Below are 15,301 nucleotides of genomic sequence, written 5' to 3' on the forward strand. Positions count from 1 at the left end.
GCGTCAGTAGGTTATCGAAGAATACAGTATTTTCAAGATGGCGTTATTAAACCTACAGCGAGATTTTTCGTTACTCGGAGGTAACCATGATGACACTTAACAAATTGATAAGTTTCTGGTGGACGGATATCCGGCTAGATATGCAATTAATATATCTTTATAATGAAAGATAGACGTTGAAAAAAACATTGTGTGAAGCTATTAGCAGGTATGCATGAATGGAATCCATTTTAAATTGTATTCTGTTCATTAAATAATCTTGTTCAACAAGACCACTCGGCCTCGAAGATCTCTGCCACTTGAAACATTGATAAAATAAAAGTTTTTGTAAAACCAGAACAAGGCTTCCCCAAAATTTGGTAAAGTGATCTGATTAGCTTATGAGATGACGTGATGTAACATATCATTGTGATGACGAGATGACGTCATGTTTTGCGTAAGAAAGCACAGTTTCATTGTCTAAATGAGACACAACTCCTTCATCGGCGTCAGTTCATAATGTAATTGTATTAGTAGAATTGTGAGAAATTATGTCTGGATAAATTATCTTGGCAATTGGATTTGTTCATAATTACACGAAGCGGATTCATCAGTAACAGCGATCAATAAAATATTTTATAGGAGCATCGGAAAGTCGATATCTAGAAGTTAAAGATCTTTCACTTTTTACTGTCTAAAGCGGTCATATAGAGGCTTCCCGATAAGGTCACTAGCAATCGATAATCTGCACATTTTACGGATGATGGGCAAACTGACAGTTTCTCATATATCCGGCCACCAAAACTGACCATTTTTGCATTACAAACGGAGGCAAATTCAACTTATAAATTACAGATATAGATACTAAGGGAAATCCTTATTTGCGTTCTGTTTATGAATGTATTTTGTCTAACAGTATCTTGAGGTTTGATGAATTTATTTAAGATTCTAAACACTATATAAACTCAACGGTGAATCTGCCATCACACCACAAATATGGCTGCTGATGACGTCATTCAGGAACTATCTATTCGTTTTTTTACGAGTTAGTTTTCTTGTTTATCTTATATCTGCTCAGGCATCTCATATAGTAGTTATACTAGATTTATGGTATTTGTGTGGAAAACCATTACTCCAGCTTGGAAACAAGGTAATTTTATAAATAAAATGACCCCCATAAGAGATCGTAAACGTAATAATAAAAGTCCCATTCTGCACAATAATTGTAGAGTAGAAAGGTAGGTTTCGAACCCGTGATGTTCTAGCAACTGAGCTACCACGACTACCTACACGAAAACCGATTTAAACATACACTTTACAAATATATAGCTGACAGACGAATCTAAAGTACAGAACGACGGACTGGCTGATAGAGTCAAAATTTAAATGCCCCACCCACATTTGAAGATGTACATAAAATTAGCGATTGATTTAAGGTTCGTGCAATTTTAAGTTGGCTTAAATGTCCAGATAATTTTGATTTTGTCTTAAATGCAAGTTGATTAGTGATAATGGTAGACTTCTTTTACGCACCAATCTAGTGTATATCTTACGTTTAATTGTTGTTGGCTGTATCGAAACAAGATTTGACCAGATATGTGTTCCACCATTGTGGCGGGGTGGGAATAATTTCATAGTGTCCTACGTTTTTTTTTTTTTTTCTTCATAGTGTCACACTTTTGTTTACCTGCATATATTTGGTTTTGCTTATATCGATTTACAAAGACGGACACCATTTCTACCGTTGAGAAGTACACATATCTGATATTGATTCTAGGGGTGATATTTTTGATGCCGTACCTGATCAACAGTGAATCAAAATATATATGTTGATGTCTAGTTTGACAGGCAAATTCAAAACCACTGACACACACGCACACAGTTCATTGAATATACATGAGACATAGAGCAACCATGCTCCTACATCAGTAAAGAGGTACGCCCGTTTCCGTTAATGTTTGAATGTAGTTCCCGTCTATTTAATCCCATCTGCATGTATCTAACATCCCTGCAACATAAATATTTTTATTTTTGGGGGGTGAGGATATTCTAATTATTGTTGGAATTTCTATTTTATCGTTTATTTCTTAATGTCTATAATAGGTAATAGCTGCGTATATGTTGTTTCTTATAAACCACTTCATGCTGAAGGTCGCTGCAAACGTCGTTCAAGAGCAATGTATATACTGTTTAAGTAACAATCAAATACACCGTCACCATGTGCATGATACATGATGTGGCCAGACTTCACGTTTTGTATACATGCAGCCTGACGGTACGTTTTTAATGAGTTTATTTTAGCTCACTTGGTGGTAAAGAAAAGTGAACCCTTCTCCCGATTTATGTTGTGCGTCGTCGTTCTCTTCCAATTGCTATGTATTCACAAGACCCGTTAGATCAATTTGCACATAATTTTACAAGCAGCATTATGCCGTTTGGGCCATTCCGATTTGTTCCCTGGATTGCGATCCGTCATTCAATATGGCCACCGTTAGCAAATGTACCAAATTTAGTAGAAAGCATTTAGGTATAAAATCTTCCAAAACTTTGTTCAATTAATACCCTCAGGTATGGCCACTACTACTAAACAAGACAAAATGATACTTTTTTCCAGAAACTGCTCAACAAATGTGACCAAGATTGACATCCTACCAGAGGTGACTTTAAAAATTTATACAAAATATGCTGATTCGCCATTAAAGGTAAACAACGTTTCTACCAATAAAAGAAAGAAAAATAACTTTGAACAACCTTTCTCAAAGACTGCTCAACATAATAAGACCATATTAGAGAGACGCATCCCTGTTTAGTCAGCATTAATTTGTTTTACAAACGATGCGTATCCGTGATCAAATATGGCCGTCGTTTCTAAAAATAGGAAAACATATTAAAGATTTCTCCTCAGAACTTGCTTTGCAGAATTTGACAAACATAATTACAGAAGGCATACTGACAAAAATGTATATCAGGTATTTGCAAATCACACTGACCCTCTATCAAATATTAAAACCATTAATAAAACTAGAAGAAGTTAAATAATTTCGTTTTAGAACCTGATCAGAAGAATCTGACCAGATTTGACAGAGATCATTTTGTTATTTAGGGTTTTCAAATGATAACAAATATTCCCTATTCGCTACCAAATATGCCCGATGTTACTAAAATAGAAAATCATTTCAATGAATTCTTCTCAAAAGCACACAACAGATGTTGCCGAAATTTGACAGAAAGAGTCCTGGAATAAAGTAAGTTTCTGTGCGCACACATGCGCACACATGATGCCAGTCTGATGTGAGATATGACTGTTGTCGGTAGATATTGATAAAAAGCATTTACCAAATTATAAAACCCGCTGAACAGAATGTCACAACATCTGATAGAAAACGCCCCTGCTTGAAGGGGCCTTTTACGTTTTTTTAAAATGATGCCAATTGGCCATTAAAGATGGACACGTTTCTAAATCTAAATCTAGATAAACATTTTGACAACTTTGTCTTGAAAACAAAAAGCAAATGCTTTTAAAAACTTAACCAACTTTGACATACAAAAAAAAACGTAATGGCATACCGGCCTTTCAGTATTGGACAAATGATGCTGACATGCCGACAAATAAAAGATGGCAATACAAGAGGCAGAGAAACCTTGAAACCGTTATCATACCATAGAAATAAACGGAGCACAATGTATTCTACTAACTTTAATTTCTTAGCCAACTTCTCTTGGATTTGGCTATTTTGATTTGACTAATTAGCTAATTGGCGGATGTCAGCCGGGTAAGTGATCTCACACCCACTTGGGCCATGTTTCTACATTATACTGATTTGTACTTCATAGTATATTTGGAGTGATTGTTCATGAAGAGAAAATAATCTTGGCCTCTCTCCATATGGCAATTCTCAAAATTACGAATTTCATTGAAGTGAAAACTGTTTTATGCGTAATTAATATTTGTGATATCAGAGGAGTCACAGATGAGATTGGAGATTAAAAAAGAACCATCCGTTAAGGCATGTGTTAATAAAAAATAGTGTAACATCTTTTTAAAGATGTGGACGATGCTTCTACACATTTGCTTACATATTTGATCATTTAACTGCATTGAAAATTCCAATGCAAATTATTTGAATAAAAAATTAAACTTTCTTCAAATCTCAGCTTTATATCTGACATGCATTTTTTAACGTTGTGCTTACAAAGATCAAGGCTTGTTCAAGCAAAAGCTATCCGTCATTGAACATTCAGCAGTAGCCGAAGCTCTCCCATTGATCAATGTTTGCTGATTAAAGGCCTTGGTCATGGCGAAATCTGCGTGGGTCCCAAAACTACAGTCACTGCGGTTTTTGAAGATTGTGTGTTTGATGAAAGATGTCAGATTGGTGCAAATATTGTGCAGTATTACAACAATGCGTATAAATGCGTTTTAACCGGTAGCCTATACAATCATGTAGATCTTTAAATCGTAAGAAATCTATCTCGAACCTTACACACATGCGGCATCTCTCGTCATCGGAAATGTATACCACTGAATCAAAAGGATATGGCGCGCGGTGAAGACATCATTCCCTAAGCAGGAACCGCGTTTACACCAACTACTCCAACACGTAGGAGTCAGGAATAACACTAACTATATTCAAATTACCCCACATGAAGAGAAAAATTATAGTTTACAAATTATCCTTTTTCAGAAGCTATTTTATAATATAAGAAATTGATGTATTACAAACAAAAATTAAATATTGTCAAAATGTACCTTTGTACAGTGTATCCTTTATGATTAACATTTTCTATTATGATCGAGTACTTTCTTTCATATTAAAAGCTCAGTAAAATTACTACTAAAGGTTCGTAGAATTTTATTATGGTTTAATTTATTATGCTTTTATTTAAACTTATTTATTTTAGAGAACTATAAAATAGTTTAAGACTATTTGATAATATATGATAATACATCCCTGTAGATGAACATTTATATTATGCAAGCCTTTTTAACACCTCAGAGTCATTCATTTTTTTTTATTAAACATAGGGTCATGAACACTACAAATTTTGAAGAATATATAATCTCATTGATGAAGTAAGCCTTCTATTAATCGATGCAAACAAGATACAAGTATGTTTTCGATTAACCGATGCAAACAAGATACAAATATGTTTTCGATTAATCGTTGCAAATCAGATAGAAGTATGTTTTCGATTAATCGACGCAAATAAGATTTTTTATTATTATTAATCGATATAAAACAGATTCAAGTATGTTTTCGATTAATCGATGAAAACAAAATAGAGTATGTTTTCGATTAAGACAAAAGTTACTTCTACTAATCGATGCAAAGATACAAGTTCAAAAGAAATATTAGGTCGTATTTGTAATAGATGAGCCTTTTTTGTAATTTGCAGTTAATAAAGAGACCATTGCTTTGACTTAACTTTATTTTTCCTCCTTCGTGAATATCAGAGTGAATGCTACTTATTTCATTTTGTCATGTTCTATACAGTATGTGTTTTGATTTCGTCTTGCTATCAAATATGTGTAAGTTGTCTCCCTTGTATGATTCCTTATCCTGACGTCCAAAATGAATGTTGTAGTACCATCGGAAGATTTAACTGGATTTTATAAATTCAAGTAAATGTAACTCTTACGAAAATTGAAATCATGTAATATTACCATCCAGGATGGGGCCCAAATGACCAGGTCACGCGGCCTGTGATAGGGCTAATACAGTTTTATCAAAGACTGACGTTTGGTCATGAATTAAACTTCCTAAATGAAAGCCTTTTTTGCTGGCTACCATAACACTAAATATGCAGCTTTTAATAGTCTGTGAAATATAATCCAATCTCATTAACTCAACATGAAAAATTAGAAAAGCCTTGATCATATTTAAATGTAAATTTAGCCGGAAAACATCCGCCCTTTACTTGAATATGCTGTTGTTGTTTGTGATGACTTGTTCGGCTGAATAATTTAGAAAACAAAACTAAAGTTAGAAGTAGAAAAAATCCTGGCTGGTCTTACAAGAAGTTTATATTATCGCAAAAAGACCGCTCTGGTGCCCTGTGTGGTTAGAGCGTCCGCCTAGGATGGGGTTTTAAACCAGGCCGAATCATACCAAAGACGTATAAAAGTTGTACTAACAGCTGCCTCGCTTGACGCTCAGCATTAAGAGGTTAGTGTTAGGTCTGGTTGGCCTTGTGTGTGGATAACGTGATTGGGTGGGACATGATGATACATATCTGCGGCATTATGCCCCTGTGCTAGACATCACTATCAACTGCCACACTGCAGACATCGTAGCGATATTACTACGATTGCTAAAATTGCGTTAAAAATCTTAACCACACGCACACACACTTATACAGATCATGTAAAATGTATGAAGAAACAGGTTCTACTTTGCTAGATAGCGGAGGAGCTAACGAACTACGTTACTTTCGTCAAATTGAATATAGTGTCTCACTTTCTCATCTTGCTTGATCTTCTACCAGCATTGGCATCATCTAAATATATAAAAAAATTCTGCTCGAGCTAATGCTGAACTTGAAGTAAGTAAACGTTTATTTTACACTCTTTTCTATTCTGATTTGTAATACATTTCTGATTAAAAAAAGGTGAAAGTAACTATTCTAAATTCAGAAGTAACTCACGCGTGCTTACCTGTTACTTGACTGAAGAGAGACGAAGATCTTCTTTGCGAGGTTGAATTAGAAATAGTTGAAGTGGTTAACAATATTATTTACTAACCAGTGCGTTCTTTTGTTAAAGATGTAGGATTTTTTTTATAATTTAGGAAATTATTTAAAAATCTAAATCAGCTTTCTATTCAATAACTTTAAATATGTCGTTAATTTGATCGTCTGATTTTACTGCGAATATTAATGTAGGCCTATTTGACTTATTCCAGATGTAGATTAAAGGCACAAAACGCTTTATATAATTAAGGAGTATTCGGAAATTCGATTTTTGTACCCAATTTATGTCGGCCATATTATTTTGTTAAAAACACGGTGATCTTCATTCTCAGATAGTGATTGCTTCGTGTATTTATTTTGGTCTATGAATATTTGTCCAATATCTCCATTTATGTACTCTCTCTCTCTCTCTCTCTCTCTCTCTCTCTCTCTTTCCATGGATTGTGTATACTTACATATAACTGCATGAACCCATGTTCTCTCTCTCTCTCTTTCCATGGATTGTGTATACTTACATATAACTGCATGAACCCATGTTATTCTTGTGTAAATATTCAATCCATTCTTTTTTGAAGATTCTTATCTGTGAGAACTTGAAGCTTAAACACATTAGTTCCTACTATACGCGTGCAGTTGAGAAGGCCCTGTTTTCTAGACCTGAAACAATTATTAAATTATATATATATATAGAGAGAGAGAGAGAGAGACAGACAGACAGACAGAGACAGACAGACATACAGACGCTGAGATAATGTTAGACTTTAAGCTTATTAATATTTCCATAGCTGTGAACCGCTCTGGTGGCCTTAGTGAGTAGAGCATCCGTCTCGGATGCGGGAGGTCGCGGGTTCTACAAAAATAATACTAGCAGCTGCCTCGCTCGGCATTCAGCATTAAGAGGTGAATGTTAGGACTGGTCGGCCTGGTGTCAGGATAATGTGACTTGGTGGGACATCGTGCTACATGTCTGCGGCATGATGCCCCAGTGCTATCACTATAAACTGCCACACTGTAGACATAGTAGCGATATGACTGGAAAATTGTTAAAGCAACGTTAAAATTTCATAGCTGTGTAAAAAATTGAAAACCGAAATGTATTGGAGTTACCTGTACGAGCCTGGCGGTTAGGAAGTCGACGTTATAATTACCTTACGAGCCGGAGTTCGAATTTCAGGTGATTTCGCAGGCTGTATTCTTTTAAACTAATTCAACATTGCATAGTTTAAATTTCGCCTGGTTTCTTTCACAGGCTGTTGCCAGGCTCGCTTGGTAAACAAACGAATATTCGATTACAAATTTATATACGAATATTCACAAATGATATATCCTGCTTGATATGTTTGGATGTTCTACAGCTTCGTTTATAACAGATTATAATGGTCTGTCTTTCTTGCTTAGAGTTATTGCATACGATTGCTGTCTGGTTAAAGAGGTATTTCTACTAAATAGGGCGTGACTCTGATCGCTTGTTGAAACCAGAAGTCAGTGTCAATTACTTATACAGACTTTACAGATGGTAATCATGACCGAATAAAAATATGCTGATCGTCTCCATGGAGACTAGGTATTACAGTGACATATCGTTTTCGGAATTTATACCGTAATATTGACATATATGTGTATGTGAATACCAACGACTTTACTATTAATTCCTCGATTTCTTCCGGGGAACAGTGCTGGAAAAGGTGTGATTCTGCGTGCGTGTATGTCTGTTTGTGTCTGTGTTTTCTTCGAGGTGATCTTTGTTATGCTCGCAAAGTGATGTTTCGTGATTAAAAAAAAAAAAATACATCAAAGAAACGGAAGATTACCCACTTCCGTGTTGGACGTTACATTTACTGAGCTAAAATACAGCTAGATCTCGTGATTGCAAACATGAAGGAATAAGCAATGTCGTCTGGCTCAGTTTGCATTGTTTGCACAGTTCGTCCAGAGTTACCGCTGAATGCTAAATTTATCGAACATTGAAACAGTGTACATAACTTATACATGTATAAATCACACAGCAAATAACAATCTTTTCAACAGCGCGGGATAAAAATGTCTAGTGTTTGTCATGATATAATAGATATGAAAGAAAACATAAAATACAAATAGTAGTGAGACATTTTTTTAACCAGCCCACGCGATTCGGGGGTCTACCAATTGTTATTTTAAGGGCACAAAGAAATAAAAAGCGATTACATAAACAAAACAAGGCCAAAAGTCAAAACGCGTAATTTTTATACAATACATAATGTTTGGTGTAGATATTTACATACACAGAGACAAGACAATGGAATAGTAAGTAAAACGATCAAGGTTAAACCCTACCACAACAACAACACACACACACACACACATATATATATATATATATATATATATATATATATATATATATATATATATATATATATATATATATATGTGTGTGTGTGTTGTTGTTGTTGTTGTGGTAGGGTTTAACGCCATTTTTCAGCACAAGGCTATACATGGCGGCCAGTATAATTGGTGGAGGAAGAACCCTGGAAAACCCCGGGAAGAACCACCGACCCACGATAAGCTACTGGCAGGCTTTCTCACGTACCAACGTTAGCCGAGGCTGAGACTCGAACTCACACAGACAGAGGTGAGATGGCAGTGATCCGTAACGGTGAGCGCTTTAGACCACTCGGCCACTCGGGGCCCATATATATATATATATATATATATATATATATATATATATATATATATATATATATATATGTGTGTGTGTGTGTGTGTGTGTGTGTGTGTGTGTGTGTATTCTATCACACACACATACACACGTCCCGGTCGATCCTCCAGAATGAAATCAAAATAAATTCCTTCCGTCCGCAGACATGAAAACCTAAGTGGCATTTGACAGTGAGGGGATGCAATCTGCCCCACTGTTGGGCCACGAACTCTTGGGTGGTTGACGATTTATTATCAATTCATTTGTATCATACTTAGACAAGATACATACAGTTATCAAAAACAATCGTTTTTGTTATGTAATCAAGTATAATGAGAAGGCAACCGATCAATTACTCATCACAGTAACTGTTTTATCGTTGCAGTATAGCAGAGTGTAAGATGTAGTTTCCCTCCTCAGCCCCACCTACACACCATAGCAACATAGCAAATAAATTGCGACAATATAAACGCTCTACTCTTCCTGTTTGTTTTTCGAAATCTTTAATCAGTCCCGAGACCACATCAGCACAGTCAATTGAAACATCATCGCTCGGCCATTTTTGTAAAGTCTATTAAAAAAAAAAAAAAAACTCGGATTGTAGGAAAGCACATAAATTTGATGGAGTTTGTGATTCGCCTACAGTTGAGTGCACTTTACATATGTTGCGACCAAAAATGAACATGGTTGACAATGTTCCGATTGCGATTTTTGTCTCCTTTCGCCAGCTTATTGTGCAGTGTATACAAAAGCAGTTTAAACTCTAGTTCTCTGTGGCGGCGAAATACATCTGATGTTTTTTTGTTGTTTTTTTTTTTCTCGACGGAAAAGACCAAGGATATTTTAGATGAGTTGTCAGTGCAATACAACATTATTGCGGTACAGTTGGAACAATATCTTTTTAAACATTTTTGGTGACAAAAAGAATCATTTTAGAAGTTGTAAAGTCACATGAGTGTTAGACTTGTCCTCTCTTAGCGTGATCTAGATTGTATCGCCATGCTAATATGGTCAGTTGGGGCCTTCTAAAGGATACATGACAATGTGAGGATGGTGTGTCCAATCACAGGAAATAAAAGAAAACGAGTTAAGTGGCTAAAATCAAGCTCTGTGTGTGTGTGTGTGTGTGTGTGTGTGTGTGTGTGATCTAGACTTTTAACGTAGCTTTAACAATTTTCAGTCATATTGCTACGATGTCTCCAGTGTGGCAGTTTATAGTGTCTTAGCACTGGGGCATCATGCCGTAGGCATTGAGCATAATGTCCCGCCCAGTCAGATTATCCTGACACCAGGCCAACCAGTCCTAACACTAACCTCTTAATGCAGAGCGACAAGCGAAGCAGCTGTTAGTACTATTTTTATAAGTCTTTGGTATGACTCCGCCGGCTATCGAACCCACGACCTACCGCATCCTAGAAAATCAAACGGAAATGATTTCTTTTCTTTAAAAAAAGGATAAACGAATTGCAGCCAACAAATTAATACAAATAAACCAAACTGAACTCAAATGGGTATTAGACAACAGAGTACCATTACAAATATGAATTGTGTGTAACATAGTACTATTACAAATAGGAATTAAGTTTAGCATAATCCTGTTACAAATAGGAATTATATGTATCATAGTACTATTACAAATAGGAATTAAGTGTAACATAGTACTATTACAAATAGGAATTTTGTGTAACATAGTACTATTACAAATAGGAATTATATGTAACACAGTACTATCACAAATAGGAATTATGTGTAACATGGTACTATACAAATAGGAATTAAGTGTAGCATAATACTGTTACAGATAAGAATTATATGTAACACAGTACTATTAGAAATAGGAATTAAGTGTAACACAGTACTATTAGAAATAGGAATTAAGTGTAACACAGTACTATTACAAATAGGAATTAAGTGTAACACAGTACTATTACAAATAGGAATTATATGTAAAATAGCACTATTACAAATAGGAATTAAGTGCAACATTGTACTGTTACAATTGGAATTGTGTGTAACATAGTACTATTACAAATAGGAATTAAGTGTAGCATAATACTGTTACAAATAGGAATTATATGTAACACAGTACTATTACAAATAGGAATTAAGTGTAACACAGTACTATCACAAATAGGAATTAAGTGTAACATTGTACTATTACAAATAGGAATTAAGTGCAACATTGTACTATTACAAATTGGAATTGTGTGTAGCATAGTACTATTGCAAATAGGAATTATATGTAAGATAGTACTACTACAGATAGGAATTATATGTAACACAGTACTATTACAAATAGGAATTAAGTGTAACATAGTACTATCACAAATAGGAATTAAGTGTAACATTGTACTATTGCAAATTGGAATTATATGTAACACAGTAGTATTACAAATAGGAATTAAGTGTAACATAGGACTATTACAAATACGAATTGTGTGTAACATAGTACTATTACAAATAGGAATTATATGTAACATAGTACTACTGCAAATAGGAATTATATGTAACACAGTAGTATTACAAATAGGAATTAAGTGTAACATAGGACTATTACAAATTGGAATTGTGTGTAGCATAGTACTATTACAAATAGGAATTGTGTGTAACATAGTATTATCGTATAAATACTTACCGTTAGTGTTAGTGGTAAGCTAAATGAAAAATCAGAATGGAACAACTACTAAACTTTGTCTACTTTATTATGAAAACGAGTTTCTCGTGTAACTAACTAGCCCAGTTGTTTGTGTATTTATTTCGGAGGTGGGGGAATTGTAAATGATTTCACATATAAAATCCACCGCCTACGTAATGCGTTCTTTTATATGTACTAAAAGGGTCACATGTACAGATCATCTACATAATCGACTTAAAAATGATATCATTCTTCTAAACATATCAGAAAGAGTCACAGAAACAAAGGACATGAAACTAGGAAAGTAAACATGATATATTGGTTTCGTAACTCTTATTAAAATACAATTGCCACTTAATTACTGCTTTAGTAATTTTCAACAGCTAATGGTATTCTTAATTAGTAGTACTATATTATGTTCCATTGTCTTTATAATTTATTGGCATTTCTTTCTTGTTTTGTTCAATTTCTTTTTTATGATTATTCGCTCATTTTCATTGATATGCTCATTTTTTCTTGTAAGCACAGCTTATGAAATATGACAACTCTCATTACAAATTATTATTATTATTATTATTATTATTATTATTATTTTAAATAATGATAACTATACCTAACTAGTTTTTAATTTTATTTTATATTTGCTCCGTTACTTTTCATTTTAAGAATGATAATTATAGCAAAAGCAAACGAAGTAAGCAATGTCTTGTGCTTACAATAAATACTTTAAGTGCATTTAGCTGGAAAACAGAGTGAATAACGGACATACAATATTAAAAAGATTATGAATTAAACGATGATATATGCCCTCTCATCGGTTTGAATTTTGCAAACTGTAGTGAGCTTTCTCTTGATTTTAGAAAAGCCCCCTCCCCCTCAGTGATGCTATCTACTATACAACATATCTCAATTAATTGTGTACGCCTCGTTCATAACTTGGATAGTTGCATAATCATTTTATCAGAAATCCCTTTCTTCTGATTTGACTACCTGAGCAGCAGAGAGACTGAGCCCACCAACTATTTCGTCAAACAGAACCTTCTATCGAAAACACTCTTGATAGAAGATTTGTCTTCACAAAATAAACCCTTCTAGTCAGAAAACACTGATAAATAGGCTTTCTCAGCTGACCAGAAGGGTTATCTCATGAAAAATATCTACCTATATAACTACTTCTCGATACAAGGGTCTACTAGACGAAACATTCGGTGTTGTTTCAGTCTCTCTGCTGCTCAAAATGCAAGCATTTCTGCTGGAAAAATCCTTTAGGAGTAGAAACGCTAGCGTTTCTAACTACAAATTGTATCTAACCCAACTCGATAATTTATCGTTACAAATCCGTGTGGTTTTGCCTGAGCACGACTAAAGAAATTTCTGAATTTATTTATGTCCATGTCGCCGCTGCACCAAGTCTGATGAATATTTCGTAACGTGTGTGCGTCAACGCCGTTAAATACCGAGAGAACGTTCCAGTTATCTCTGATCACTTTCGGAATTTGTGTATATCGTTGAGTTACATAAATCACATCAGTGTTTTTATGCCTGCCGCGTGAAAATATCCTGGCAGGGTTTGATTGTTTGTCCAACATGATATCATCATACACAACTAAATTATTAATACTCCCATCAATTTCATCGATACTCGGAGCTTCATCAATATCAGTTATAAAATCAACAACATCTTCTTCACTTATCGATTTTGCACTTTCGTTGTAATCCTTCAGTACGCTATAACACCGTTGATCATCCACCGATGGTGCTATCAAATACAGTTTATCCCACTTCATCCACTTCATTATTAAATTAAGTAACAACTGTGTCTTACCCGACCCAGATGGACCTATAATAATCATTCGAATTGAATTTGGTAGCACTGAGTTATGTTTGATTGGCTCTCGTCGTTTTGTAGCAGAAAAGTCAGTAATCTCCATTAGATATATCATAAAAATAATATGGATTTATATTGTGTGAAATGCCGAGCACGTACCCCAACTGCGGATATGACAACAATTACAACAAAAAATAATCGACAAGCGCTTACAGGCAAGTGTGAACGATGTGGCACAAAAAAGTTTAAATTTATTTTTAAAAAAAAGGAGGTGATATTGCAGCCAAGTTAGCCAAGTTACCAGGAACACCGTGGGCTAAATACCCAGGAGAAAAACATCTTCCAGGATATAATTACTGTGGTCCTGGAACCCGACTTGATGACCAAGATCAACCAAAACCAGGTGAGTATCCGATAAATGCTATTGATAAGGCGTGTCATGCGCATGATGTAGCTTACCGAAGTAAGGATTTGCAACAGCGCCATCTGGCGGACGTGAAATTAATTCATGCGTTAAATGCCATCACTGATAAATCTTTCAAAGAAAAGTTAGCATCCTGGTTAATAAAATCCGCAATGAAAGGTAAATTAGCGCTAGGTACTGGTATATAATGGAGTCGATTTATTATTCCCCAAGCGGATACTGGAGAGGTAGCGCAGCAATTAGTAAACTCGCTGAAGCAGCAAAAGTCACACGAGTTACTGCTAAAAATTGGTTATCCCGACAGGCAATATGGCAAATTTATCTTCCGCGCCCTAAACAAATTCACTTTGCGCATTTCGATGTTAGTGTACCAAATAAGGTTCATCAGGCTGATATATTATTTCTGCCACATGATACTATCCGAAGACGTACATACAAGTACGCGTTAACTGTAGTTGATGTTGCAAGTAGATACAAAGATGCTGAACCGTTAACGACTAAAACAGCATCTGAGGTTGCTTCTGCGTTTAAACGAATTTATCAACGTGGTCTACGTTGGCCAAATTTATTACAAGTTGATCCTGGCAAAGAATTTCAGGATGCAGTATCATCACTGATGAAACAACATAACGTCACTATCAGACGAGGACATACTGAAATTCATCGCGATCAGGCAATTGTTGAGCGATTTAATCGAACACTTGCTGAGCGGTTATTTGGATATCAATACGCGAAGGAATTTATTTAGGATACGAGATCGCGCGAATGGGTTGCAAGATTACCAAGCGTGATAGCTGCGCTAAATAATGAGATTACACGAACAACCAACATGAAACCTGCCATCGCGATCACAAAAAAAACATATATCTGTACGACGTGATTCTTCAGCACAGCCGATACTGGGTGATGTTACAGTTAGATATTTATATGAACCGGGTGAACTTGAAGGTGGTAAACGAAGAGCGACTGATCCTATTTGGAGTGTTACCACACACAAGATATCCACCGTGACAAGATCGTCAGGCAGACCAGCGGTCTACAGGTTGGATTCAACTGCTCCTCAAC

At 35.2% G+C, this 15,301-nt stretch overlaps 1 protein-coding gene across 4 annotated transcripts in view; it reads left to right on the forward strand.

The window, feature by feature from the left end:
• LOC149786835 (uncharacterized) overlaps positions 1–15,301 on the forward strand; it is an 81,575-nt gene that overhangs the window by 15,368 nt on the left and 50,906 nt on the right. The window contains exon 1 of one of the 4 annotated variants that reach the window (XM_089977359.1): positions 6,499–6,522. The exons of the other annotated variants lie outside the window; for them this stretch is intronic. The gene's annotated coding sequence lies outside the window, so the exon portion shown is untranslated. Of the gene's footprint in view, positions 1–6,498; positions 6,523–15,301 lie in introns of those variants that run through there. 4 annotated transcript variants of the gene reach the window in all.

The sequence above is a fragment of the Sinohyriopsis cumingii genome, chromosome 12 (assembly GCF_028554795.1).
Source record: "Sinohyriopsis cumingii isolate HCF-2022 chromosome 12, ASM2855479v2, whole genome shotgun sequence".
Lineage (NCBI taxonomy): Eukaryota > Metazoa > Mollusca > Bivalvia > Unionida > Unionidae > Sinohyriopsis > Sinohyriopsis cumingii.